This window comes from Ovis aries, chromosome 1, assembly GCF_016772045.2.
Source record: "Ovis aries strain OAR_USU_Benz2616 breed Rambouillet chromosome 1, ARS-UI_Ramb_v3.0, whole genome shotgun sequence".
NCBI classification, from domain to species: domain Eukaryota; kingdom Metazoa; phylum Chordata; class Mammalia; order Artiodactyla; family Bovidae; genus Ovis; species Ovis aries.
In genome coordinates, this window is record NC_056054.1 from 34,473,657 (window position 1) to 34,501,075 (window position 27,419).

At 42.4% G+C, this 27,419-nt stretch overlaps 1 protein-coding gene and 1 long non-coding RNA gene across 19 annotated transcripts in view; one reads left to right on the top strand and one right to left on the bottom strand.

The window, feature by feature from the left end:
• FGGY (FGGY carbohydrate kinase domain containing) overlaps positions 1-27,419 on the top strand; it is a 625,499-nt gene that overhangs the window by 426,722 nt on the left and 171,358 nt on the right. The window lies entirely within an intron of this gene.
• Positions 17,039-21,774, bottom strand: LOC114115024 (uncharacterized). Its single transcript, XR_003589532.3, has 2 exons — positions 21,677-21,774; positions 17,039-20,416 (listed from the first exon to the last, which is right to left on the bottom strand). It is a non-coding gene; the product is annotated as an uncharacterized LOC114115024 (long non-coding RNA).

Here is a 27,419-nt window from a genome sequence, read left to right on the forward strand (position 1 = left end):
GAGTCTTCTCCAACTCCACAGTTCAAAAGCATCAGTTCTTCTGCGTTCAGCTCTCTTCACAGTATCCTTAGTGCATGTCTTACATAAAGTTCCCCAAAGGTTCCATGTAGCTCTTGTCCCCTCCTCCAGCATGCTTGGTGAGTTGTGCTTCCTCTGGGCCCTCATAGCTCCCTAAGCCCAGCTCCAGAGCAGCACTTTGCACTCCTTGTCTTCCCTACATGCCTGAGCTCTTTGAGCAGTCAAGGAGAAGCCTCCTTCATGCTCTATCCCTAGGGCACACAGGAGGAATTCAGCATACCACATGTTATCAACTCCACCCAAAGAGGTTTGCTAACAGACAGTAAATGATCTGTAATCCTGGTGAAGTTAGTAACCACCACCACAATTTGGGGGATAAAAATTCGAATTTTAAAAAGAGAAGGAAATATTTACCAAACAAAAGACTATTCAAATTTATGTGTCGTATGTAAAGAAGAGGAATTTTCTGGGGACAACAGTTTAGGGATGAACAAGCAACGTGTTTATATTTAGGAATAACAATAGCTGGGATTTATTACATAATTACTTTGTGCTAGTTCCTCTGTCTGGCAGCCTGTATATAGAATATCTAATCCTCATAACAAATATGGATGATTAACTTATAAAAGAGAAAGGTGTAGTAGGCATGTTTTAAGTCAGAATAAAGGGTAGTACTAGTACATTCACATTAAACAAAAGCAAACTGTCCTTAAAGGGTAGCAACCTAAAATGACCCAATAGAGCATATTTCTCTTTCTAAGAGATGATAAAATTGAGGTCAGAGAGATTACAGAGCTGAGATGAAGCAGAGGAAACCAGGTCTGACTGGTCTCCTGTCATTTATATTCATTCCTTGAAAAGTCCCTGTTAACATGGCACCAAGAGTATATCCCACTGTCCTACCCAGAACTGGGTCCACTTTCGAGTTCTGCTTCCGGAAAAAGCTGCTGGAACTTGGAAGGAAGCACATTCCTACAATATTTAGGAGTAAGTGGGAGCAAAGTTCAGGATGGTTCAGAGATGGGCTAGTTCTTTCTGCTTAAGAGAAACCTTATGGGTTGGCTTAATTTTCTTGGTTATTAAAGTTTTTGTGATCATAAAATGACTAACTCGTTCTTGGTGCTTTAGAGTTTGTAAAATGCCTTGTGGAATGTGATACTCAGAATAACTAAGTGAGGTAGACAGAGCAGGTGTTGTTTTCTTTTTTTAAATGAGGTTCAAAGAAACTGAGTGATCTGTCCAAAGTCCCCTGGCTATTAATAGTAAGGGTTAGGTCCGAGAGTCAGATACATATGTGAGCAAACCGAAAGCCATTTCTGCTGCATGCTTAGTTGGTTCACCTTAATTTACTCAAATTGAAGGGTCCTGCAGTTGGGGGAAGTCTGATGTATCATAGGAAAGGCCCCTGATTCTGTCACTGCCCGCCCACTGCCAAGACTGTAAATTCTCCGCTGAGCTGCCAACCAGTGGTTCTCAATTACTGTGCATAAAATGTCCCTGAAGACTCCTGGCAAATGCAGTTCTTCAGGTGCCACTCCCACAGGGAATGAGTCAGTGAGTCTTGCTGGGAAGGAGTATACTGTCATTTTAACAGGTGGCCCAGTGATTCTAATCAGGGTCTTTCAGAAAAATGTTAAGCTCCTTCAGAGTAGCAATTATACCTTCTCATCATGGTTTCCTCAGTGCACAGCAGAGCACTTTGTACATAGAAGGGACTCTATACTTGATAAATGCTAAGAGTGAAGTAAATAAATGTAAAAGTAGTGTAAAAGGTAGTAAATTAACTTGAATGGTCAGTGTGTCCCTGCTGGCTTGGGTCACACTTGGAGGTTCCATGAGTCTCCATCCTTTCAAAGGAAAATGTCTCTTGGTAGGCTTAGGTCCAGACAGATTGAGAAGTCAGGACTTGGAGAGAGTACCTCGTAGAATCTGCTAACAATTAGAGACTGTAGAATTCTTATTTTCTTATGAAAAGCAAGATGAAGTGAAACCGTGAAGGATCCCATTTGCTGCTCTGTGCAGACAACTCAGAAACCAAAGCACAGACACATCAGGATGCAACAGGAAACCGCAGGGGCCTAAGATCGTTCAGTGTAAATAGGAAGTCAGAGTTTACTTTTTGAACCCACAGTGCCAAGCTGAAGTGCAGTGTGTAATACAGCTCTCTGCCCAGCCTTTCCGTGAGCCCAGGCACAGATGAAAAGTGATGCCATCTGGGTAAAAGCATTTTCAAGTGTTTGTTCTGATAGGGGCTTGGAGCAAGCTTCTTTTGTTTGTGCTGGTGAATAATTTGGGACACAGGTGCAGTTTGGACTTGAAAGCATTAATTGCGCTCCCTGGTTTTCCCTGTAGTGATATCTGAAACCCCTGTATTTGTATACAAAGTAATCTTAATCCACATACATTCATCAACCATTTGCTATTGACAGTCACCTTTCATATACCCCATCTGCAGACCTTTGAGTCCAGGTGCATAGTAGTGGAACATTGGTGGACACTTAATGGGTACTCCATGCTTATTGGAGTGACATCTGTAATCACATTTGATTGCTACCATTGCATTGGACTTCCCTTGTGGCTCAACTGGTAAAGAATCCGCCTGCAATGAGGGAGACCTGGGTTCAATCCCTGGGTGGGAAGATCCCCTGGAGAAGGGAAAGGCTACCCACTCCATTATTCTGGCCTGGAGAACTCCATGGACTGGAGAGTCCATGGGGTAGCAAAGAGTCGGACACGACTGAGCAACTTTCACTTTCAGGGCTTCCCTGATAACTCGACAAAGAATCCACCTGCAATGTAGGAGACCCCAGTTCGATTCCTGGATCAGAAAGATCCTCTGGAGAGGGGATGGCTGCCTACTCCAGTATTCTTGGGCTTCCCTTGTGGCTCAGCTGGTAAAGACTCCACCTGCAATGTGGGAGACCTGGGTTCGATCCCTGGGTTGGGAAGATCCCTTGGAGAAGGGAAAGGCTGCCCACTCCATTATTCTGGGCTGGAGAATTCCATGGCCTATAGTCCATGGGGTCGCAAAGAGTCAGACACGACTGGGCGACTTTCACTTGCGTTGCATTGGATACTAGTAAGTAGGATACAAATGATCATCACCATTTTCAGAGAAGGAAAATGTAAATGATAGAAAAGACATGGGTTGTGAAGTTAGATAGATTTATGTTCACATCCAAAATACTTAAACTTTCTTAGCCAGAGTGCCTTCTTTTACTCAGCCAGTTGTTCTTGAGTTCCTGGTCTGTGCCAGGCACTGGAGGGAAATGGTAAGCACGAGTAGACACAGACCTTACAGTCTAATGGGGAAGACGGATACTAAGCAAACAATCACAAAAATATGTAGTTACAGATCTTGATAGGTGCTTTACATTCATACCCTGCTGCTGTTATTCAGCTGCTCAGTCATGTCCAACTCTTTGCGACCCCATAGCATGCCAGGCTTCCTTGTCCTTCACTATCTCCCTGAGTTTGATCAAAATCATGTTGATTGAGTCGGTGACGCCATCCAACCATCTCGTCCTCTGTTGTCCCCTTCTCCTCCTGCCCTTAATCTTCTCTAGCATCAGGGTCTTTTCCAGTGAGTCAGCTCTTCACATCAGATGGCCAAAATACTAGAGCTTCAGCTTCAGCATCAGTCCTTCCAATGATATTCAGGGTTGACTGCCTTTAGGACTGACTGGTTTGATACCCAGCTGATGAGAGTACAAATGAGTGTAATCAGTTGGGAAAACAGTGAAGCATTATATGAGTATGCACATATCTTGCACTCTACCAGTTTCATTCCTAGGTAAAAACCTGGAGAAACTATCATACCCTTGTACCAATATGGACCCAGAGATTAGTGCAAAGAGTGTTCATAGCATTATTTTCATAATAACTCCAAATTTGAATCAACCCGTTTCTCCTAATAATAGAATGAATATGCTAAATTGTATTGTAATCTTACAGTGGCATACATACTTCGATTGAAGGAATTACAGCTACCTATACATGTCAAACAATTTTAAGTGAAAGAAACAAAGCATGAAAGAAAATACAGAATTATTTTATTCAGATAAAATTCAAAGAGACAAGAGAGACAACACGTTTTAGGAATGTATGTATAAGTGATGAACCTTGAAAGATAAGCAAAAAATTTTGGGGCTGTAAGTACAGAACACTTGGTTAATTACATGGCTGCGGCTGCCGATTATTGAGGTTAAAAAAATAAATTAATTAAAGATGCCTTCCAGGAGGGGCTTGTGACAAGTAGCATTCTGGGTAAAGATTGGATGAGTCTTTATATTATCAGTCTTTGAATTATACATATATGTGTCTGGTGTGTAAATGCTATGAGGAGGAGGAGTGACAGAGGATAGGATGGTTGGATGGCATCACCAATTCAATGGACATGAGTTTGAACAAACTCTGGGAGATAGTGCAAGATAGCGAAGTCTGGCGTACTGCAGTCCATGGGGTCGCAAAGAGTCTGGCACAATTTAGTAACTGAACAACAATAACAAAGTGCTGTGAAGTGGAGGAAAAACCATGAGAGTGTAAAGCCAAGTGACTGATGACGTTTGGGTGATTGGCTTTTATGAGGCAGGGATGTTTGAGATGAAATACTTTGATTAGGTAACTAAGCAGAGTCTAGTAGGAAGCAGGGAGGGTTGAGCATGGCAGTGGATGAGTGGATGAGTGGTAAGTGATCCAGGAAGAGAACAGCAGGATGATAGGAGGGAAACTAGCAGATTGGGTTTGTTACGGGCATGACACAAGTTAAGCATGGAGAAGCAAAAAGGGGCAGGACATGCTAGGTTTCTAATCCTTGTGAAAGATGTTTGTCTTTTAAGAGAAACAAAGGTTTTAAGCACAGTGGTAACATAAGTAGATTTACAAAGGATCTAAATAATTGCAATTTGAAGGACAGATTGGAGAGAGACCACAGCAGATGTGAGAAGACTAGATCGAAGGACCTTAGAAATCAGGTGAGATGGTATTGCAATAGCTTGTCTCAGAGTATGGCAGGGGAGATGGAGAGGAGTGGATATATTTGAAAGACAGTTAGAAGATGAAATTGATGGTACTTTTGGCAGTGGAGAAATGGCAATCCACTCCAGTACTATTGCCTGGGAAATCCCGTGGACAGAGGAGCCTGATAGGTTACAGTCCAGGGGGTCGCAAAGAGTCGGACATGACTGAGCAATTTCACTTCACTTTGGCCATGGAAATGCCAAGGTTGCAGGGTGGATGCAATCAAGGCTTCCCAGGAGAGGAGAAACCTTTCCGAGTAACACAGATGTTAAGGAGACTAACATCTAAAGGCAGTGTGTGATCCTAAATTGAGTCCTAAACTAGAGAATTCTTTTTTACTTTTACTGTAAAAGATGTTTTGTACCAATTGGTGAAATTTGAATAAGGCCTATAGATAAAATGGGCTTCCCTGGTGGCGCAGAGGTTAAAGCGTCTGCCTGCAATGTGGGAGACCCGGGTTCGATCCCTGGGTCGGGAAGATCCCCTGGAGAAGGAAATGGCAACCCACTCCAGTACTCTTGCCTGGAGAATCCCATGGAGGGAGGAGCCTGGTGGGCTACAGTCCATGGGGTCGCAAAGAGTCAGACACGACTGAGTGACAAACAACTTATAGATAAAATAATAGAATTTTGTCCATTTGTATTTTGTGATACTATAATTGTATTAGGGCCATATAAAAGAATAGCCTTTTAAAAATAAAACGTGCTTATGTTTTTAGGGGTAAATGGGTATTATATCTGCAACTTACTCACACTGGTTCAGAAAAACTTTTTTCACATACACACGATGTGTCTCGTGAGGGGAGTGGATGGATAAGTGGATAGAAAGAAAGAATGTCTATACAATATATTAAGAGACTCTGAATCTAATGAAGGGTATATAGAATTCTTTGTACTATTTTTGTAACTTTTCTCTAAGTCTGAAATTATTTTTAATAAAAAATGCTAAATGCAAAAATTAATGAGTAGTAGCCATATGAAAGTTATAACTTTGTTACTTTAACTATGCTGATAAGTTAATATGTTACTCACTGTACCCTATATAAAGTTCCGCTGGAGAATTTGTTTTAGAATTTACTGGTTAAAAATGTTATTTAATCTGAACTTACATATCCTTCTTTCCAGTATGCAGTCTATACAACCAATCCCATTTTTCTTCTATCCCTGTAAACCAGGAAGCTTAGAGTTGAAATCTAACACTCAAGCTAAAATGGTTTATCATATTTGGTTTATCATATTTCCATTCTTCTTTTCATTAGTTTTATATTTATAGCTTTTGTTTATGAGTTATTATAACATCTGTGTATGTGTGTGTGTGTGTGTGTGTGTGTGTTGAAGAGGTCTATATCTAAAACCTTTTGAATTAGTTTTCAATGGATGCTGTAACAAACTATTACACACTTGGCTTAAAACAATACACATTCATATTCTTAAAGTTCTGGAGACCAGACGTCCAAAATCAGGTTCAGGACACTGAGATCAGTGTGAACGGGGTCTTCCTCTCTCTGGAGGCACCAGGGAGAAGCTGTTCCTTGCTTCTTGCAACTTCCGGTGGCTGCGCGCATAGCTTGGCTTGAGGATACACGACTTCAGTGCTCTGCAGTCACTTCAGGGCTCTCATCTGTGGTCAAATCTCCCTCTTCTCTCTCAGAAGGACACTTACGACTGCATTTAGAGCCCACCTAGGTAATCCAGGATTATATCCCCATCACCCCCCACTTTTTTTTTTTTTTTTTTTTTTTTTTTGCCATATACAGTAGCATTCACAAGTTGCAGGGATTTGGACATGGCTGTCTTTGAGAGGATCATTATTCAGTGTACCACACCCTTTGTGAAAAGAAGTAACATCAAAATTACATTTTTTTAAAGTAAATAAAGTTAAAATATAATCGTTTCTTCAGGAAGTGTTAAGTACTTTTACATTTGTGTGTAGCAAAAGAGCACAGATAAAGCAAAGAGTCACATTTCTGTACAGTGACTTTTAATTACTTTAATGAATTTCATCTAGTTCTGTCTTATATTTCCTATTTAGTTACTGCTGAAATATATTTGATTTTTAAAAATTGGTCTTAGATCCACTAACCTTGCTGAATTCTCTTTATTAATTTTGTAATGGAAGTATGGTTGATTTACAGTGTTGTGTTTCTGGTGTATAGAAAAACAATACATATATAGATAGGTAGGTAAGTAGCTAGACAGATTTTTTTCATATTCTTTCCCATTATGTGCACTTCCCTGGTGGCTCAGAGGTTAAAGCGTCTGCCTCCAATGCGGAAAACCTAGGTTCAATCCCTGGGTCGGGAAGATTCCCTGGAGAAGGAAGTGTCAACCCACTCCAGTACTCTTGCCTGGAGAATCCCATGGACAGAGGAGCCTGGTAGGCTACAGTCCACTGGGTCGCAAAGAGTCTGACACGACTGAGCGACTTCACTTTCACTTCCCATTATAGGTTATTACATGATATCTAATATAGTCCCCTGTGCCATATAGTAGGACCTTGTTGTTTAATTTATATGTATTAGTTTGTATCTGCTAATCCCAAACTCTAATTTATTTCTGCCTGCTCCTTTGGTAACCATAAATTTGTTTTCTATGTCTGTGAGTTTGCTTCTATTTTATAAGTAAGTTCATTTGTATCATATTTTAGATTCCACATGTAAGTAATAGCATTTGCTATTTGGATTTCTATGTCTGACTTATTTCACTTAGTATGATCATCTCTAGGTCCATCCATATTGCTGCAAATGGCATTATTTCATTCTTTTTATAGCTGAGTAGTATTCCATTACACACACACACACACACACACACACAACATCTTCATTATCCATTCATCTGTCAATGAACATTTAGGTTGCTTCCATGTGTTAGCTATTGTAAATATGCATTTTACTAAATTTTAAAATGCTGGGCTAGAGGAAGCACAAGCTGGAATCAAGATTGCCAGGAGAAATATCAATAACCTCAGATATGCAGATGACACCACCCTAATGGCAGAAAGTGAAGAAGAACTAAAGAGCCTCTTGATGAAAGTGAAAGAGGAGAGTGAAAAAGTTGGCCTAAAGCTCAACATTCAGAAAACGAAGATCATGGCATACGGTCCCATCATCACTTCATGGGAAATAGATGGGAAAACAGTGGAAACAGTGTCAGACTTTATTTCTCTGGGCTCCAAAATCACTGCAGATGGCGATTGCAACCATGAAATTAAAAGATGCTTACTCCTTGGAAGGAAAGTTATGACCAACCTAGATACATATTCAAAAGCAGAGCTATTACTTTGTCAAGAAAGATCCATCTAGTCAAGGCTATGGTTTTTCCAGTAGTCATGTATGGACATGAGAATTGGACTATAAAGAAAGCTGAGTGCAGAAGAATTGATGCTTTTGAACTGTGGTGTTGGAGAAGACTCTTGAGAGTGCCTTGGACTGCAAGGAGATCCAACCAGTCCATCCTAAAGGAGATCAGTCCTGGGTGTTCTTTGGAAGGACTGATGTTGAAGCTGAAACTCCAATATTTTGGCCACCTGATGCGAAGAGCTGACTCATTTGAAAAGACCCTGACGTTGGGAAAGATTGAAGGCAGGAGGAGGAGGGGATAACAGAGGATGAGATGGTTAGATGGTATCACTGACTCAGTGGACATGAATTTGGGTAACCTCCAGGAGTTGGTGATGGACAGGGAGGCCTGGCGTGCTGCGGTTCATGGGGTCACAAAGAGTCGGACACAAGTGAGCGACTGAACTGAACTGAACTGAAATTTTAAAATGTACATGTGTTAAACAATCTCTACATTCCTGATAGCTTTCACAGTAAGTTTTAAACCACAGAACCAGGTGATCTTATGTGGTTTGGATGGTCATGGAAGGCTTCTGTAAGGCCGTGATGTTGGAAGAGGTCTTAGCAGGATAAGTATGAACTTTATCTGGAAGATCATTATCACCTACAAAATTTCCTCTCTCTCTTCCCTTCTTTATACCTTTTGTTCTTGTTGTCAATTTTTGTATAATTGTGTTTATCAGGACCTCCAGTATTCTGTTAAACAGTTACGATTAAAAAGCAATCTCATCTTGTTCCTGACATTAGAGGGGCTGTGTCTGAAATTTCTCTAGTGAATGTGGTATTTACTGGAGATTTTTGAGATGTATAGATATATAAATATAGATATTCTTTTTGTGAAATTGAGAAAATGATGTCCCATAGCATTCAGGACAGTTGATCAGTAGCCTGTACTTGAATAACCACTAAACGTGATTTTATTTGACAGTTCCATTCCAGGGCCAGGCAACTCCATCACTCTGAATTGCACAAAGGTAGGCACCATCAGCTCTTCATTGTATCCGCTGTATCTGTTCTAGTATGGGGGACTCAGCTAGACATTCAATATTTATTGAATGAAGAGTGGAAGATATTTAATAAGTATGTTTTGAATGAATGATTTAAAGTTAGCCAATTGTTTTCTTAAGGGGAACCAGACACCATGCTACATTCCACACCCCTACACCAGGAGCTGAGTGTGTGGTGTTGCCGTTCTTCTGTCCTCTCAGCATGTGGCTCAGTCAGATGAGCACTGGACACAGAAAGGCAGAAATGAATGAATCAGTCAGAGTATTCTGTTGCTAGCTATTAGATTTTGTCCCTAATGATTCACTTTTATTGGAACTGGAGCCAGGTGGTTAAGATGATTTAATCAGGACAAACATGAAATACTTTCTTTAATGGAATAATTGCTAATTTCATTTTCTCCTTAAAGTTGGTCATTCATCTCATGCCTGTGTCTTTCAATCTGTATATGTCGCCAGGAGTATTGAAAGCGATTATTCTGAATTAAGACAAAAGGACTCACAAAGGATTATCTTAGTATGTTAGTAGAGGGTTCAGAATTTCAGTATGAAATTGGAAAGGAGTTGGTAGAGTCGCAGGCTTACATCCAAAAAGATAAATTTGAATACCCTGGTAAGATTATATACAGATTTATTGGTGAATAACTGAGGGAGGTTGGTTATCATAAAATAGGAAATTAGGTAAGAATATCTTAGTAGTTTTGAATTCTTTACAGTTCTTTATAATCCAATACGTACTTCTCATTTCAAGGGGGATTTCATTTAATAAGTTAGTTAAAGTAACACCCAGTATTAGAATGTCTGGTGTTCAGAAATTGATGACATTTTCCTGATTTGGGTCTCTACTCGAAGTCTTTGATGACTCCTGTCCCCAGAAAGTAAGTCGACTTACTGAGCCCTGGCCAGCTCTGTGCACCTCCTTTCCCGCCATGTGCGCTCTGCTCCAGTACCTCTAAGGAGATCTTACAGTAGGGGGTCTTCCTCTCCTCAGGCTTTTAGAAGAGGCCCCAGGGAGCAGACTGCCTACATAGGGCTTCCTAAAAGTTTGTTAAACTAGTGTTAAAAACCACCCTGAGGATATAAAACAGAAGTAGAAGTCTGAGGAAAGAGGCCAGGGTTGACTGTTGTGTATGAGATACAAAGGCCAAAAGTGAGGGCTGCTCTGGGTATGGGCAGTCTGCTGAAGACAAGGCAGAGCTGTGTGCATGGATCTGGCACAAGCAACCCAGCAAGGTATATCTTACAAGGTACCTTGTGCAAAAGGAATGAGTGAGGAGTAGTAGGGTTTACCACTCAGGGCCAAGAATGAAAGGGACTCCTGAGCAGAGCAGTGGAGAGGGAGGGAGGGAGAGCGAGAAAGCATGCTCCAGGCATACTACACTGGGGCCATGGGGAGTCCCCAGTGGGCTTGTTGTGAATCAACAGAACCACATTGTGAGAGAGTCTGTTTGGGACATGCATCCTACCCTGAGGACATATTGGAGCCAGATCATGATCCTTTCAGTCCAGTAAGACCTCCCCGAGGTGCCTGCCTAGGCTGTGGAGTAGCCTGAGCAGCAGGTGGCTAGCCAGCAGAGGAAAGGGTGGAAGAAAAAAAGACAGAAACAGCCTGAACCCCTACCCCCTGCCCCCATGTATGCTTCTAAGTCAGTTGTAGCCGTGGGAGACAGATGTTTTCAATTAGATGAGATGGGAGCTTTTTTTTTTTTCCTTAATTTTAATTTTGTCTTGGAATATAGTTGATTTGCAGTATTGTGTTGGTTTCAGGTGTACAGCAAATTGTTCCAGTTACACACACACACACACACACACACACACACACACACACACACACATTCTTTTTCTGACTCTTTTCCTATATAGGTAATTACAGAGTATTGAGTACAGTTCCCTGTGCTATACAGTAAGTCCTTATTGATTTTCTATTTTATATATACTAGTGTGTGTATGTTAATCCAAAACTCCTAATTTATCCCCCCCACCATGTTTCCCCTTTGATAACCATAAAATTGTTTTCGAAGTGTGTGAGTCTGTTTCGATTTTGCATGTCAGTTCATTTGTATCACTTTTGAAGATTTCACATACAAGTGTTATAGTATGATGTTTATCTTTCTCTAACTTACTTCACTTAGTATGTTGCTGCACACGTCAGTATTTCATTCTTTTTTATGGCTGAGTAATATTCTAGCGCGTGTGTGTGTTTATTGATGTATATAGTATGTGACTATACAGACACACACTGTGCTTTCTTTATCTATTCTGCTGATGGACATTTAGCTTGCTTCTATATCTTGGCTATTGTCTAGTGTTCAGTGATTGTTGTTGTTGTTGTTGGCGTATAGCTGCTTTACACTGCTGTATCAGTTTCTGCTGTATTGCCAAGTGAGTCACGATGGGAGTTTTAAACATTACAATGAAGTGTTCACATTAAATGTTGAAGGTCGATCAAACGCTTTTTATTATTTCAGGGTGTATGAATACTGTGGCCCACCCTGAAATCTCATTCCAGGATGAGGAAGAAGAGTTCACAGAACAAATTTTGTAAGGTGTAGAGAAGCAAATAAGGCTGCTTCCCTCCTGTACACTGCTGTAACTGTGCAGGTCCTTCAGTAAATCAGAATGTACTCTAGGCTCGAGCAGTTCTCCCCTCCCTCTCTTGCACTGACAAATCTTGTTCTCTTTAACCATATAAGATGACAACAGACTGTAGTCTGGCTGTAAGGATGAGAACAGTCTGTAGGCTGTAAGGCCTACAGTTTATGGGGTTGCAAAGAGTCAGACAACTTAGCAACTCAGCAAGAAGAGCTAAAGAGAAGGGGAAAAACTTCTTGTAACCACGTATGGAACTCCCATACCTCCATGTATCTCCTGTCTTTGCTTTTCTGCCCTCATTTATGACTTTCCTCTTTGTTCACATCACTCCAGCTGCACTGATGTAAGATAGCTACTCATGTCAGATAGCAAGCACACCCCTGCCAGAGGGCCTTTGCACTTGCTCTTACCTCTCAGCCTGTATCATTCCTGACTCCATGCTTCCCTCCCTCATTCCCTTACAGTCTCAGCTTAAAGTAACCTCATCACAAAGGTCCAACCAGATCACCCTGTATTAAAATAACAGCATTTGCCCTCACCACACTACTTACTTTCTCCTTTCTGCTTTATTTTTCTAAAAAGCCTTATCACTGCTGACTTATTATATATTTGAATACATATATTATATAAAATCTATATTATATGTATAGATTATATAAATTATATATTCCTTTATTTTGTTATCCCACATCCCATCAGACCATAAGTTCCATGAAGGCAGGACTTTGTTTTTTCCCAGCTGTATCCATAGCCCGTTGAACAGTGCCTTGAAAGCTAGTGGAGGTGATAGAATTCCAGTTGAGCTATTGCAAATCCTAAAACATGATGCTGTGAAAGTGCTGTACTCAATGTGACAGCAAATTTGGAAAATTCAGCAGTGGCCACAGGACTAGAAAAGGTCAGTTTTCATTCAAATCCCAAAGAAAGGCAATGCCAAAGAATGGTCCAACTACCACACAATTGCACTTACCTCACATGCCAGCAAAATAATGCTCAAAATTCTCCAAGCCAGGCTTCAACAGTATGTGAACCATGAACTTTCAGATGTTCAATCTGGATTTAGAACAGGCAGAGGAACCAGAGATCAAATTGCCAACATCCCTTGGATCATCAAAAAAGCAGGAGAGTTCCAGAAAAACATCTACTTCTGCTTTATTGACTATGCCAAAGCCTTTAACTGTATGGATCACATAAACTGTGGAAAATTCTGAAAAGATGGGAATACCAGACCACCTGACCTGCCTCCTGAGAAATCTGTTTGCAGGTAATGAAAAAGCAATTAGAACTGGACAAGGAACAACAGACTGGTTCCAAATCGGAAAAGGAGTACGTCAAGGCTGCATGTTGTCACTTGGCTTATTTAACTTATATGCAGAGCACATCATGTGAAATGCTGGGCTGGATGATGCACAAGCTGGAATCAAGATTGCCGGGAGAAATATCAATAACCTCAGATATGCAGATGACACCACCTGCCGGGGGCCAGTGTGAGGAATCCCACCCATGACAAGGTCATGTGGAAGGAAGCCTGACAAAACACAAGGACGTGATCAGGCTTCAGGGGTTCCCCCTGGAATTTCCTGAGCATCCACCCCCCAAGACCAGAGTCTGCCTGCTTGACTGTGTTATGCTTTCTACCTACTCTTCTGTCATTAACAGGGGGCTGTCCCCCCACCACCTTTTTCTGGAAAAAATTAGAGCTTTTAGATAATTTCCTGGGCATAATATGAGTGTTTCAATCCAAAACCCCTCTGATGGCTTTCTAGCCTGCCTGCAGGACTCGTACAGCTGTGCATGTGATTATTTGAGGCCTCCTGACCACGGGAGGCACAGGAAGCTTAAAACATCCTACGAATGTAGGGGCTTCCAAGGAGTCAAAATCATTAGAATAGGACTGATTAAAGGTTTCATTTGTTGAGCCAATACTTGCTGCCAAATTTTCATATCTTTTACTTGTTGATATAGTTGGTATATAGAAAAAACAAGTAGCAACATTAGATCTTTGAGTTAAGTACCTTCTTTGTTATAACCCACTGTGCCTCTGTTCTATAGAGATGTAACTTTAGTGCTTTAAGGAGATGCAGATTAAAGAAAAACACTTCAGGGGAAATGAGATTAACATTCATTAAAGAAGAGAGCCAAAAAGTGTTAACAAGCCTCTTGACCAGAAGATAATGTAAATCACCTGAGACCTTTTGTATACAACAAGATATACAGAAAGAGTCTGGGCTGCTAACGCTGCATAATTTTGTATTACCCATTGATCTCTATGTACAATCAAAAAGGTATAAAAGGCATTTCTAGACAATAGAGGCCGGGCAAGTCATTGGGAGGACTAGTTTCCCCCGTGTCTCCTCTTTACTCTAATTTCAGGCTGAATTCCCATCTGGGGCGTGGAGGCTCACCATGTATACTTACTTGTCCCAGGTTCTAAGATCCGTAAGAGAGAGAGCCCAAGGCGGGGCACTCTGCGATATTCAAATGGGCGCCAGCGGCCTAATGTAGAGGATGCAAGCTCCTTGTCTGGAGCTTTATTGGTTTTCCATGTGAACCAAGTTAATCAGCCTCTTTTCTCCACTTAATTTTCCTACTACACTGTTTCTTCCTAATCTAATCTTATATTAATAAGTAAATAAGTCTTTCCTCGCCAACGCTGTCCCCGCTTCGAATTCCCTGGATCCACTGGGGCTGGACCCCGGCAACCACCCTCATGGCAAAAAAGATGAAGAACTGAAGAGTCTCTTGATGAAAGTAAAAGAGGAGAGTGAAAAAGTTGGCTTAAAACTCAACATTCAGAAAACTAAGAACATGGCATCTGGTCCAGTCACTTTATGGCAAATAGGTGGGGAAACAATGGAAACAGTGATATACTTTATTCTGCAGAGTCACTGCAGATAGTGACTGCAACCTGAAATTAAAAGATGCTCGCTCCTTGGAAGAAAAGCAATGACCAATCTAGACAGCATATTAAAAAGCTGAGATATTGCTTTGTGAACAAAGGCCCATCTAGCCAAAACTATGGTTTTTCCAGTAGTCATCTATGGATGTGAGACTTGGATTATAAAGAAAGTTGAGCATCGAAGAATTGATGCTTTGGTACTGTGGTGTTGGAGAAGACTTTTGAGAGTCCCTTGGACTGCAAAGAGATACAACCAGTCCATCCTAAAGGAAATCAGTCCTGAATATTCATTGGGAGGACTGATGCTAAAGCTGAAACTCCAATACTTTGGCCACCTTATGCAAATAACTGACTCATAGAAAAGACCCTGATGCTGGGAAGGATTGAAGGTGGGAGGAGAAGGGGCCAACAGAGGATGAGATGGTTGGATGGCATCACTGCCTTGATAAACATGAGTTTGAGTAAGTTCTGGGAGTTGGTGATGGACACGGAAGCCTGGTGTGCTGCAGTCCATGGGATCGCAAAGAGTCAGACACAGCTAAATGACTGAAATGAACTGACAGTTGCTTTACCACCAGGGAAGATCTCATAAGTTTTTACTTTATAGCAAAGTGAATCTGCTGTGCATATATCTCCTCTTTTTTTTGGATTTCCTTCCCATTTAGTTCACCACAGAGCACTGAGTAAAGTTCACTGAGCTATATAGTCAAGATCAAGAGAAGTCGCTGAGTCATGTCTGACTCTTTGTGACCCCATGGACTGTAGACTACCAGGCTCCTCCATCCATGGGATTTTCTAGGCAAGAGTACTGGAGTGGGTTGCCATTTCTTTCTCCAGGGTATCTTCTGGACCCAGGAATCAAACCCAGGTCTCTTGCATTGCAGGCGGACACTTTATTGTCTGAGCCACCTGGGAACCCGAGAGTGATATAGTGAAAGTGAAGTCACTCAGTCGTGTCCGACTCTTTGCAACCCCAGGGACTGTAGCCCAGCAGGCTCCTCTGTCCATGGGATTCTCCAGGCAAGAATACTGGAATGGGTTGCCATTTCCTTCTCCAGGGGGATCTTCCCGACCCAGGGATTGAACCCAGGTCTCCTGCATTGCAGGCAGACTCTTTAACCTCTGAGCCACCAGGAAACCCGAGAGTGATATAGTAGGTTCTCATTATTTATCTGTTTTATATAAAGTATCAATAGTGTGTATATGTCAGTCCCAATCTCTCAATTCATCCCACCTCTCCTTTCCCATCTTGTCCACAAGTTTGTTCTCTATTTTTGTGTGTCTATTTCTGCTTTGCAATAAATCATCTTATTATTTTTTCTAGAGTCCAGTCTCAGAAACAATTTTTTTTTGTTTGTCTGTTTCGTTTTTTTTTTTTTTAAGGAATGTTTCCTGACTTTCTCTGGCCTTTCCATATTCTGTTTCTTCAGGCAAAAAAATTTCTCTTTCCCTTCCTTTCTTTCTTCCTTTCTCCCACCCCAATGAACCTGCTAAAATCTCGTGCATCCTTTGAGACCCTATTCCCATACCACCCTCTCTGTGCTGGTGCCCTAGTCAGATGTCATCACACCCTGCCGAACTCTAAGCTCTCGGTTATATTTCACTTTAATCAAGTTCAGGCTGTTTACCACTAAAAGAGCTTGTGTTCTTTCTCAGTGTTTAGATTTTAGAGATGACTCATTCAACAACCACAGGTCCTTCTCATGTTGTAGAATTATAGATAGCTGTCTTTGAATTCCATACAGCAGGATAAATCCTAAATATAGACTTTCTAATCCCTCAGCTTTCTGCGTTCTCTTTCTCTTTTTCCTCTTCCCCCTCTTCCTCCTTATTTGTTCTCTTCACTTCTTCATCATAAGAAAGTCCCAAGCACACGTTTTATGTCCGTCATTTTTTTCAAGCTTCTTTCATTTACTAGTCAAGGAGAAAGCCCATCTCTTCCACTGACTGGCCTGCCCTGTGACCATGCTAAGTAAGGAATTTTTCTCTCACTTGGCCTATGGAACAGCTGAAATGCCCCCAACTGTGAGCCTCCAACCATTCATATTATAAAGCAAAATGGTGTCTGTCAGTAATGACTTTGGTAAGCGTGTCATCTATTTTTTTTTTCAAGTAGACAATTTGCTTTTATTTAGAAACCCTATAAAAATGAAAGTTTAGAAACTTTAGTTTTTGTTAACTATTTTAATAATTTTAATTCACTGAGTAATTTTAAGACGTATTAATTTGTGCATGGGGGAAATGACATTGGGTCATTGAGCACATGAAATCATTTTCTGTCTTCCCTGAAATGGTTTGGGAGATGAGGCTGGTCAATCACTTTAGCTCAGTGCCTCCCTAGTAAGATCCCATTAAGTTTTTGGCCAAGAAGATGGTGATATTTCATGATGAAACTGGAAGTTAAAAATTTACAGATGACTTATGCTTTTTCTCAGGGTTTTGTTTTTTTTTAACTTCCTCCCTGTTTTTATTCCCTGAGGTCATTTGCATGAGAAGGAATTTCATTAGAATCCCTTGTTGAGAACCTCTAGAATAGACAACATTAGACTTGGAGATAAATTCTCTCACAACCTCTATGGAATGAGATATGTTAAATAGTAGATTAAACAGCTTGTTTATCTACTATTGGTCACCAGCTCAACTAGTGCCTCATCTCTAATACCTGGGCCTCCTCCCATGATCCCAGGCAAAAGTCGTCTCAAGTTTGTTTGTGTTGCCATAGCACTTTATTCTTATGACTGTCATTGCATTCATTTTATTGTATGAAGTAGCACATGGCAACAGAGGCATGGATAAAGAAGATGTGGTGCATATATACAGTGGAATATTAGCCATTAAAAAGCGTGAGATGTTGCCATCTGCAGCAACAGGGATGGAGCTAGAGACTGTCATACTGAGTGAAGTCAGTCAGACAGAGAAGAAGTATTGCATAACATCCCTTATAAGTGGAATCTAAAAAGAAATGATACAAATGAACTTACTTACAAAACAGAAACAAATTCACAGACTTAGAAAATGAACTTGTGGTCGCCAGGGGAGGTAGAGCGAGAGAGTTAGGGAGTTGGGGATGGACATGTACACACTGCTTTATTCAAAATGGAAGACCAACAAGGACCTACTGTATAACACAGGGAATTCTGCTCAGTGTTATGTGGCAGCCTAAATGAGAGAGGAGTTTGGGGGAGAATGGATACACGTATATATGGCTGAGTCCCTTTGTTGTTCACTTGAAACTCACATTGTTGATCAGCTATATTCCAATACAAAATAAAAAGTTAAAAAAAAAATACAGCAAATGGGTGTCTCTGCCACTAGCCCTTGAGCTCCCAAACTTAGTCCTTGAGCTCCCAAGGAACATGATGGTGGCTCATTCATCTCTGATGCTCAAGGTCTAGCATATACTGAGCTCCAGTCTGCCGTGTCCCATTAATAGTGGACATTTCTTGAGTAACTGCTATGTGCCAGGTATTTTGAAGTATTTGGTGTTCTTTATTCCTTGTAGTAACCCTCTAAAGCATTGCTGTCCCTCTTACAGATGAAAGTGAACATCAATGTGAGTGATTTACCCAGTCATGCAGTCAGTCGGTAGCGCAGGTGTCTGAGCTCAGGTCATCGAGAGCCAAATACTATGTTCTTTCTCCCTTCCTTTGGAGCTTAAAAGATCTTTCAGGTGCCCATTAGTAAGATTTAGCTACCATCTCTATAACAGCGTGAAAAATATTTCTAGAACTGTGATCATCCATTCAGAGAAGAATCAGAATAAGGGACCCAGAAGGAACTTTAAAGATCATCCAGTTGGGTTCTCTCATTTACAGATGGCAAAGTGGAGTCCCAGAGAGGACAGAGGTCTTGGCCACCATCTCCTTTACCAGCTGGAATCGTATGATCCTTCCCCTTCTGACCCGCCAACAGTCAGCACCCGAAGTTCTTGGCAAGTTCTGTGACCCTGTGCACGGAGCGGCCCATGTTGACCTTTCTGACCCCACATTACACAGCTTCTCCTTTCCCTTCTACTCCTACAACCCTGCGGTGCTGTACTCCCTGTTTCCCCTCCTTCCCCCTTTCAGCAGCCCTTTCCCACTCCTCCTGGTTAATTGCCACTTCGCTGTCATATCTTAGTTCAGACATCATCTCTTTCTGGAAGCTTTCAGACTCCACTAGGTGGGATATCTGCATGCCCCGATAGTACGTACCTTCATCAGAGTGCTTGTTGTGTTGTTTGTTTGTTGTTAGCTGGGTATACCTCAGCTTTGCTCAGTGGTGTAAATTACTCAAGGGCCAGTATTGCAGCCTGTTCATTTCTGTATCATGAGTGCCTGCTACAACCCTGACCCAGCTGGCTTTTGATGAATTTTTAATTAAACAATTATTCACTTAGGTTGGAAATGGGACTAGCCTTGGAGATATGGTGGTGTTGAATGCTCATCTTGGTATCTTGAAGGTATTCCTGAGGGCTCTCCTAGTCTTGAGGATCCAAAGAAACCCACCATTCCATAATGCTACAATGATTTCCTAGTGTCCCCTGTGCCTGGGTGCTGCACTAAGAACTTCTGGCATGGGAAGTGCCCCTTCCTCACCCAGATCTGATGGTCTCATAGTATCTGCTCTTTACTGCCACTAAGGGAAAAACTGCTTTCAGAGCAGGGAGAGCTGGGGAGGCCTTCTCAGCCAACATCGCCAAGAGCAGTCAGGATTTAGACTAAATTCAAAGGCCAGAACCTGGAGATCGGGTGTGTCATGAGTGAGAGATGGAGATGAAGGTCTTGGGCAAAATGTTCCCTAAATCAGGACAGAAGTAGGTCTGAAGGGCTGACAGCCCCCATCCGTTTTGAGCGGTCCAAGGCTCACATTTATGTTTTGGGTTTTCTAGCTTGGGCTGGTCAGGTGGTTTAAAGGTCCATGGTCAAAGTAGCAGGTCTGAAACATTTGAAGAATGGAGTGGCAGAAGGTGGTAAAGAGCACAGTTTGGGAAGAGTAGATGGATTAAATGAGGTGAAGGACTTTCTGGGGAAATGTATTTGAGGCAACGCCTCTGTTCCCCTGCCTAGAGCTGTTGACTCAGCAAAGTAGAAGAAACCACATATCTTTACGCACCAGGAGGCCGATCCAGAGCTTGGAGACTCCTGAGACCAGGGAAGGCCGGGCTCTGTGTGGACACTTACGTAGACTGTGACCGCAGGAACTTTCGGACCACATAACAGACAATTATCATTCTTATGCATTCAGTTGTGAACCAAAACAAACCAAACGGAACCACTGTGCAAGTTTGGCCTCTGTTAATCCCGAATATGTACTTGAGATGGGGAAGCAGTGGGCTTGTGGACTTCCAGCTGCAAAGTAACCAACACAGAAACTGGGAACATATTTCCCCTATTGTCTGCAAGAAAAAAAGTCTCTGCTCTTCAGCATGTCGTGAAAAGGCTCTCATCATCCGACCTCTGCCTGCTGTCTACTCATAGGTCTGACATTTAATATTTTCTTGTCCTCCTCCATGGCGGCCTGATGTTGGGCAAGATATTTAACCCTGCTGAGCCTCAGTTCCTTCATCTGTAAAATGGGAATACAGATAGATATCTTACAGGCCTGTAATAATTACTATGTGAGATAGTGCAGATAAAGCCACTAACACAGTCTTTTGCTCACACCTTGTGCCAATTCAACATTTGTATGATTTTTGTTATTATTACTATATAGTCCACACTCTAGCCAAACCATAACAGCTTCTTCAAGCCATTATTATGCTAAGAACTTACGCCTTTATTGAAAAGTTTATCAGAGTCTCTTGCCATTGGGGGATTAGCTGTTGGACACCATGACGACACTGAGAACTAGGACAAGGACAGAATTTTTTTCATCTTTATTTCTCCAGGGCCTGACACATAGTAGGTGCTCAATTAAATGTTTGCTGAAGCAGTGTGTGAAGTGTCTCTGTTTCAGAGAATCTTGATTCCACAGAGGCCCGAGATGTTGCCTGAGCCCTCCTCTATTCCCCTGTCTTAGGGACCTGCTGGGGGTCAGAAACCACATGAGGCGCTTTGCATGCACAGTCACAGCTCATAGCCCCAGCTCTAGAAGGCAGCTGCGGAAGCTCTTCACAGATGAGTGCAGAGCCTCGATTAACAGAAATGCCTCAAGTGTGAACATTAGTTGGGTTTTTTTGTTTTTTGTTTTTTGTTGTTTTTTTTTTTTTACCATCAACCCATTAGGGACACAACTTGAGATCCAAGCCATCCTCAAGGTCTGGCTAAAAACAAATGAGACCCACATTCCTTCCACCCAAACCCTACTGTATCTCCAGCCATTCACACCCTCTGCCAGCATCTCAGTTATTTGCACCTAAGCGGGATTAACCAGGCTAGTCTGCTCTCTTCACTCAGAAAAATGTAGATTAAACATTGCCTGGCTTAACATTTCCTGGATCAGGAAGTTAAATAATCAGCTATCACTTGTTGATTATTTACTGTGTGCAGGCACTATCTCAGGGTTTTCTCTCTGTTGCCTCTAATATTCCTGAACCTTCTGGAAGGTAAATACTCTTGTCTGTCACCGACATGGGAGAAACCAGGATTCACCAGAGTCTCATAACTTGGTAAAGAACCTGCGTGCAATGAGGGAGACCTGGGTTTGATTCCTGGGTCAGGAAGATCCCCTAGGGGAATGGCTACCTATTCCAGTATTCTTGTCTAAAAAATTCCATGGACAGAAGAGCCTGGTCATCATAGAGCCAGGGGGTCACAGAGTCAGACACAACTGAGCTACTAACACTTTTCACTTTAATAACTCATTGTACAAGTTTTAACTCCCTACCTGGCTCAACCGAAATCCTCTTCTTTATGGCACTATTTGGCCCTGAGGAAGGAGTCTCACCAGCCTCAGACCCCATTGACCAGCGCTCCCCTCTCTGTATCCCCCAGAGGCCAGTGTGGAGGGTCAAGGAGTGTCTCCTCCCACCATGGCTGTGTGCTCAGTCACCACCCTCCAACAGCCTGCCAGTGAAGTGGAAAAATAGCTCTGACTCCTTACCCTGACATCTGTCCCTCAGGTGAGAGCCAGATTCTCAGATTGCTAGGGCAATGGCGAATAAGCCCACACCACACACACAGGGTATCAACACACAGAGCGTTCTGCCGGAATTCACACATCCTGGAAGCCAGGCTGGCCCTGGTGGCCAGTTTCATTTAATCTTATCTCTGATTGCTGCATGATGAGTGGAGAGAGAGAAGCAGGACCCTCGGGAAGCACACTGAGCTCCAGAACCCAGGCTTAGGTTTGCTCATTAAGGGAACCCTTAGGCAGTGCCCTTATCCTTGCAAGCACCAAGGGCCCCTCTCTGTAAACCCACAGCCCCGGCTCATACCCAGAATGGGAAGGGCTGCTTCCACTGACCCTCTTATATCCATTTGACTCTTCTGGTTCCCAGACAGCCAAGAAGAAGCCAGCTATAGTAGGAAGAGCATGGCTTTTGGAGTTAGACAGACCCAGACCAATCCCCTTTCTGCCCCTTGGTACCTGTGTGGCCGTGAACAGGGCTTTGAATTTTGTGAGCTATGGTTTCTTCATCTGTAAATCAAAGTGAAGTCACTCAGTCATGTCGTACTCTTTGCAACCCCATGGACTGTAACCTACCAGGTTCCTCCATCCATGGGCTTTTCCAGGCAAGAGTACTGGAGGGGGTTGCCATTTCCTTCTCCAGGGGACCTTACCTACGCAGGGATCAAACCCTGGTCTCCCGCGTTGTAGGCGGATGCTTTTACTGTCTGAGACACCAGGGAGGCCCTCTGTAAATCAAAGAAAATCTATAAACATGTAAAAACCATCAGACATAGTAACTGTTTGGCAAATGTTAGCCGTCTTCCCTTCCCTTTTCCCCTGTGTTTATTTGCAGTGCCTTTAAACACACACACAATATACATATATATATATAATATATATACACCATTGTATTGAGTTGGCCAATAATTTCATTTTTCCATAAAATGTAATGGAAAAACCAGAACAAACTTCTTGGCCAACCCAGTAATTGTCTTTGTTACATTGTGAGCTAAATATGCTTTCCAGGTAGCTCAGTGGTAAAGATTCCACCCGCCAATCCAAGAGACACAGGTTCTATCCCTAAGTAAGGAAGATCCCTGAAGAAGGAAATAGCAACCCACTCCAGGATTCTTTGCTTGGAAAATCCCATGAACAGAGGAGCCTGGCAGACTACAGTCCATGGGGTCACAAAGAGTCAGACCCGACTTATCACAGGCTAAATACATGACTGATCTATAACACAGAAACTTTATTTAAACCACTCTTCCAGAACTGTAACCCTGACCTACATCAGGTCATTTATTTTATATTTTGCAGATACCTGCCTTTTTTCTCTTTTTCTACCCACTCCCCCATGCTTTTTTCCTAAGGAAATCCAGATGGGCCCTGATCCATTCTCATACGCTAACTAGCCTACAGCCTAGTTGAAATCTGGCATGCCTCACATGCAGAAGATCTGTGCATAACAAAAGCTGCCTCCTGGCCATTGCCCACAGCTGAACTTTGTTACTCTGCAGCCCTCCTTTCATTTGTTTCTGATTGTTCTGCAGTGTTTACATATCGCCTATATTAGTGTGGTCTTTTATAAGAGTACAGGCAGAGGGCACACCCCTTCAATCAACTTCCCCTCTGAGCATCCAGCATCTTTTCTTCTTTAGTTCCCTTGCCTCTGTGGTACAAGCCATTTCTCTTTTATAAGATCTCATTTAAATAGGAAAGCATTTTATTAAGTAATTTCTTTTTATCTAAACATGAGACTCCCTTAATATTCTTAAAGAATTGCTATTGAGAATAGATCGAAGGCTTCCCTGGTGGCTCAGTAGTAAAGAGTCCGCCTGCAATGCAGGAGACGATGGACATGCAGGTTCGATCCCTGGGTGGGGAAGTTCCCCTGGAGGAGGAAATGGCAACCCACTCTAGCATTCTTGCCTTGAGAATCCCATGGACAGAGGAGCCTGGCGGCTACAGTCCTTGGGGTCGCAAAGAGTCAAACACAACTGAGAACATAGAGAGGAGGAAAAAAATACTCTGGAATGTGTGGGTTCTCTCTCTCTCTTTTTTTTCTCTTTCTCTCCCCAATATAGGAAAATCTCATCATGCCTGTTGAATTTGCAAGGTACATATTCCATTCAAGGTCCAGAAGGCACCGGGCTTGCTCCAGACCAAATACGGAAGAGAGGGCTCTCTGTCTACTGTGTTCTTACAACCTTTTTCCTCTAAAACAATGTCTCAGAAAAGTTAGGGACTCTTACATCCCATCTGAGTCTAAATCCTGATTCTGCCTTTTGGAAGCTGGGAACTTAAGTTAGCATCTGTAAAGCACAGCTCCCTTTCCCATTAGAATCACATACAGCACAGGCCATCCCAGCGTCTTGGGATATAGGCGAAAGTGCCCCCACCCCCATCAGATGACAGAGACCTCTCAGGGCATGTCACTGCATTTGAAGACAGTGACTCTTCAGCACGCTGGATGCCTGCTCCAGAAATGGCAGGACAGAGGGCCATGATCACTTGTCTGCTCCAGACATGCTGGTAGCCAGAGAAGGCTGGGTTTCACGCCATTTCTCCCCATCTTCTTTCTCCTCACCTCCATCCAGCCGTCACTATGTTTTCATGTTCCCAGTCTCTTGTTACAGAGAAAATGTAAGGGATAAACCCCTTCACCCTGAGTTTTGAATAAACTCTGTTTATAATACTTTTGTAGTTACTCATTGAGGGAAGTGTCATATAAATATGGATAGTTTTTAGTTTCTCTTCTGGCTTTATCTTCTGTGAGGCCATAAATGGAGAGAAAATTCTGCAGAGGAGGATTCTTCAGGTCTAGACTTGCATGGACATGGCTCAAGTTCCTGAGTATCCCCTGATTAGCAGGAGTGGGGTGTCTGGGGAGCACTTCCAAAAGGCAATAACTGATGCATATGCACAGAAATTCTTTTATCAATAGAAGCTCCAATATAAATCAGCCAAGGCTCTCTTTGCCTCTATATTATATGCTTTTACCAGGGTAAAGCCTCAATTGTGTTTAATCCGAGTGACAGATCTTGCCAATAGAACAACTCATCCGAGTGAGAGTTTGCTTCTTATCTTACGTTCCCTTCTCTAGAGCCAGGGCAACTTCTGTACCCTACTTTAGCATTCTATTCAAGAGCATGTCAGATCATACATTTTAAAATTAAACGCCCATGTGTATGCCAATCCATAAATAAGAAGTACACTTTGGCTGGTATGGAGGTGATGATATTAATACAGGCTTCATTTCCCTGGGTCACTGAATGTACCAGGCACGGCACCAATGCCTATAATAGACTGTGGCACATTTAATCTTTACAAATCTGTAAAAAGCAGTCCTCTGCACCCCATTTTTCAGATGACCACCCCCAAGGGGCTAGGTCACACAGCAAGTTAAGACAGAACATTGACTATTAAACCAGAAAAGCAGAGTCCATGGTCAGATTTATGAGATAGCTGAGGCTAGACCACAGTCTTAATAAGGGACATGCAGAAAGAGATCAGGAGCAGGGTTGGGAGAGAAATGTCCACAACTTAGCAGGCAGAGTCAGAGCACGTCTGATGGAGGCGCTGTGTCACAGGTGCCAAGGGTCTGTCACAAGGGAAAAGGCTGTGTCATCCCCCTCTGGACCTGCTGATTTGCTCAGCCTCAGCTATGAAACTACTCGCATCATTTTAGACCCCTTGCTATAACTTTTTTTTTCCTTTAAGCTTTTTATTTTATACTGGCGTATAGCCAATTAACAATGTTGTGATAGCTTCAGGTGGGTAGCCAAGGGACTCAGCCATACATATACATGTATCCATTCTCCCCCAAACTCCCCTCCCATCCAGACTGCCACATAAGATTGGGCAGAATTCCTTGTGCTATACAGGAGGACCTAACTGGTTATCCATTTTAAATATAGCAGTGCGTACATGTCCGTCCCAAACTCCCTAATTATCCCTTCCCCCATCCTTACTCCCGCAACCATAAGTTCATTCTCTAAGTCTGTGAGTCTGTCTGTTTTATAAGTAGGTTCATTTATATAATTTCTTTTTAGATTCTGCATAGAAGAGATATCATATATTTCTGCTTCTCTGTTATGGGCACCTTTTTATTTTTTTTTTAATTTTTTTTATTTATTTTTTTTATTTTTTTTTTATTTTTTAAATTCTAAAATCTTTAATTCTTACATGCGTTCCCAAACATGACCCCCCCTCCCACCTCCCTCCCCACAACATCTCTCTGGGTCATCCCCATGCACCAGCCCCAAGCATGCTGCCCCCTACGTCAGACATAGACTGGCGATTCAATTCTTACATGATAGTCTACATGTTAGAATTCCCATTCTCCCAAATCATCCCACCCTCTCCCTCTCCCTCTGAGTCCAAAAGTCCGTTATACACATCTGTGTCTTTTTTCCTGTCTTGCATACAGGGTCGTCATTGCCATCTTCCTAAATTCCATATATATGTGTTAGTATACTGTATTGGTGTTTTTCTTTCTGGCTTACTTCACTCTGTATAATTGGCTCCAGTTTCATCCATCTCATCAGAACTGATTCAAATGAATTCTTTTTAACGGCTGAGTAATACTCCATTGTGTATATGTACCGCAGCTTTCTTATCCATTCATCTGCTGATGGACATCTAGGTTGTTTCCATGTCCTGGCTATTATAAACTGTGCTGCGATGAACATTGGGGTACATGTGTCTCTTTCTAAATTCTATACTTTGGCCACCTCATGCGAAGAGTTGACTCATTTGAAAAGACTCTGATGCTGGGAGGGATTGGGGGCAGGAGGAGAAGGGGACAACAGAGGATGAGATGGCTGGATGGCATCACCGACTCAATGGACATGAGTCTGAGTAAACTCCGGGAGTTGGTGATGGACAGGGAGGCCTGGTGTGCTGCAGTTCATGGGGTCACAAATAGTTGGACACGACTGAGCGACTGAACTGAACTGAACTGAAATTCTGTAAGGGGGAGCTGCTTTATGTAGCAGCTAATTTGGAATCAAAAGAGCATTGGTTGAACCGTATTTGAGAACCGCTTAATAGCGCTGTGCTCATTCATGGGGGGTGTGACAAAAATAGAAAATACAGTTCTGATTCTGAGGGTCCAGTTCACTATGTAACATCAGAGCAACAGAGCTAAGAATCTGTCTGATGGATAAATACTGTGCACACGGAGCACCCCTCCTCCTCTTTAGCTCCCTCCCCCACTCCCCGGTGGCCCCTCCCCCATTACAGAAGAAACTGTGGTTTACCCACCACAGACTGTATGGGCTGTGAAAAAGAGGCCAGATATGATTTTACATCTTTGGGGTCACACAGCTCTCAAAGCTTCCGAAGTTGAAGCCCTTCTGAGCTCCCTGGAGCACATCAGGCATTTTTACAGAGAAGGTTGAGTGTGGCTTCTGGTCTGCAGGGGAAAGGAAGCTGGGGCAACTTCAGGAGGACCCCCAAAGTCTTCTTGGCTATTCAGTCTCTTGCAGTCAACTTTGGAACTTCAGGAGGATCCCAA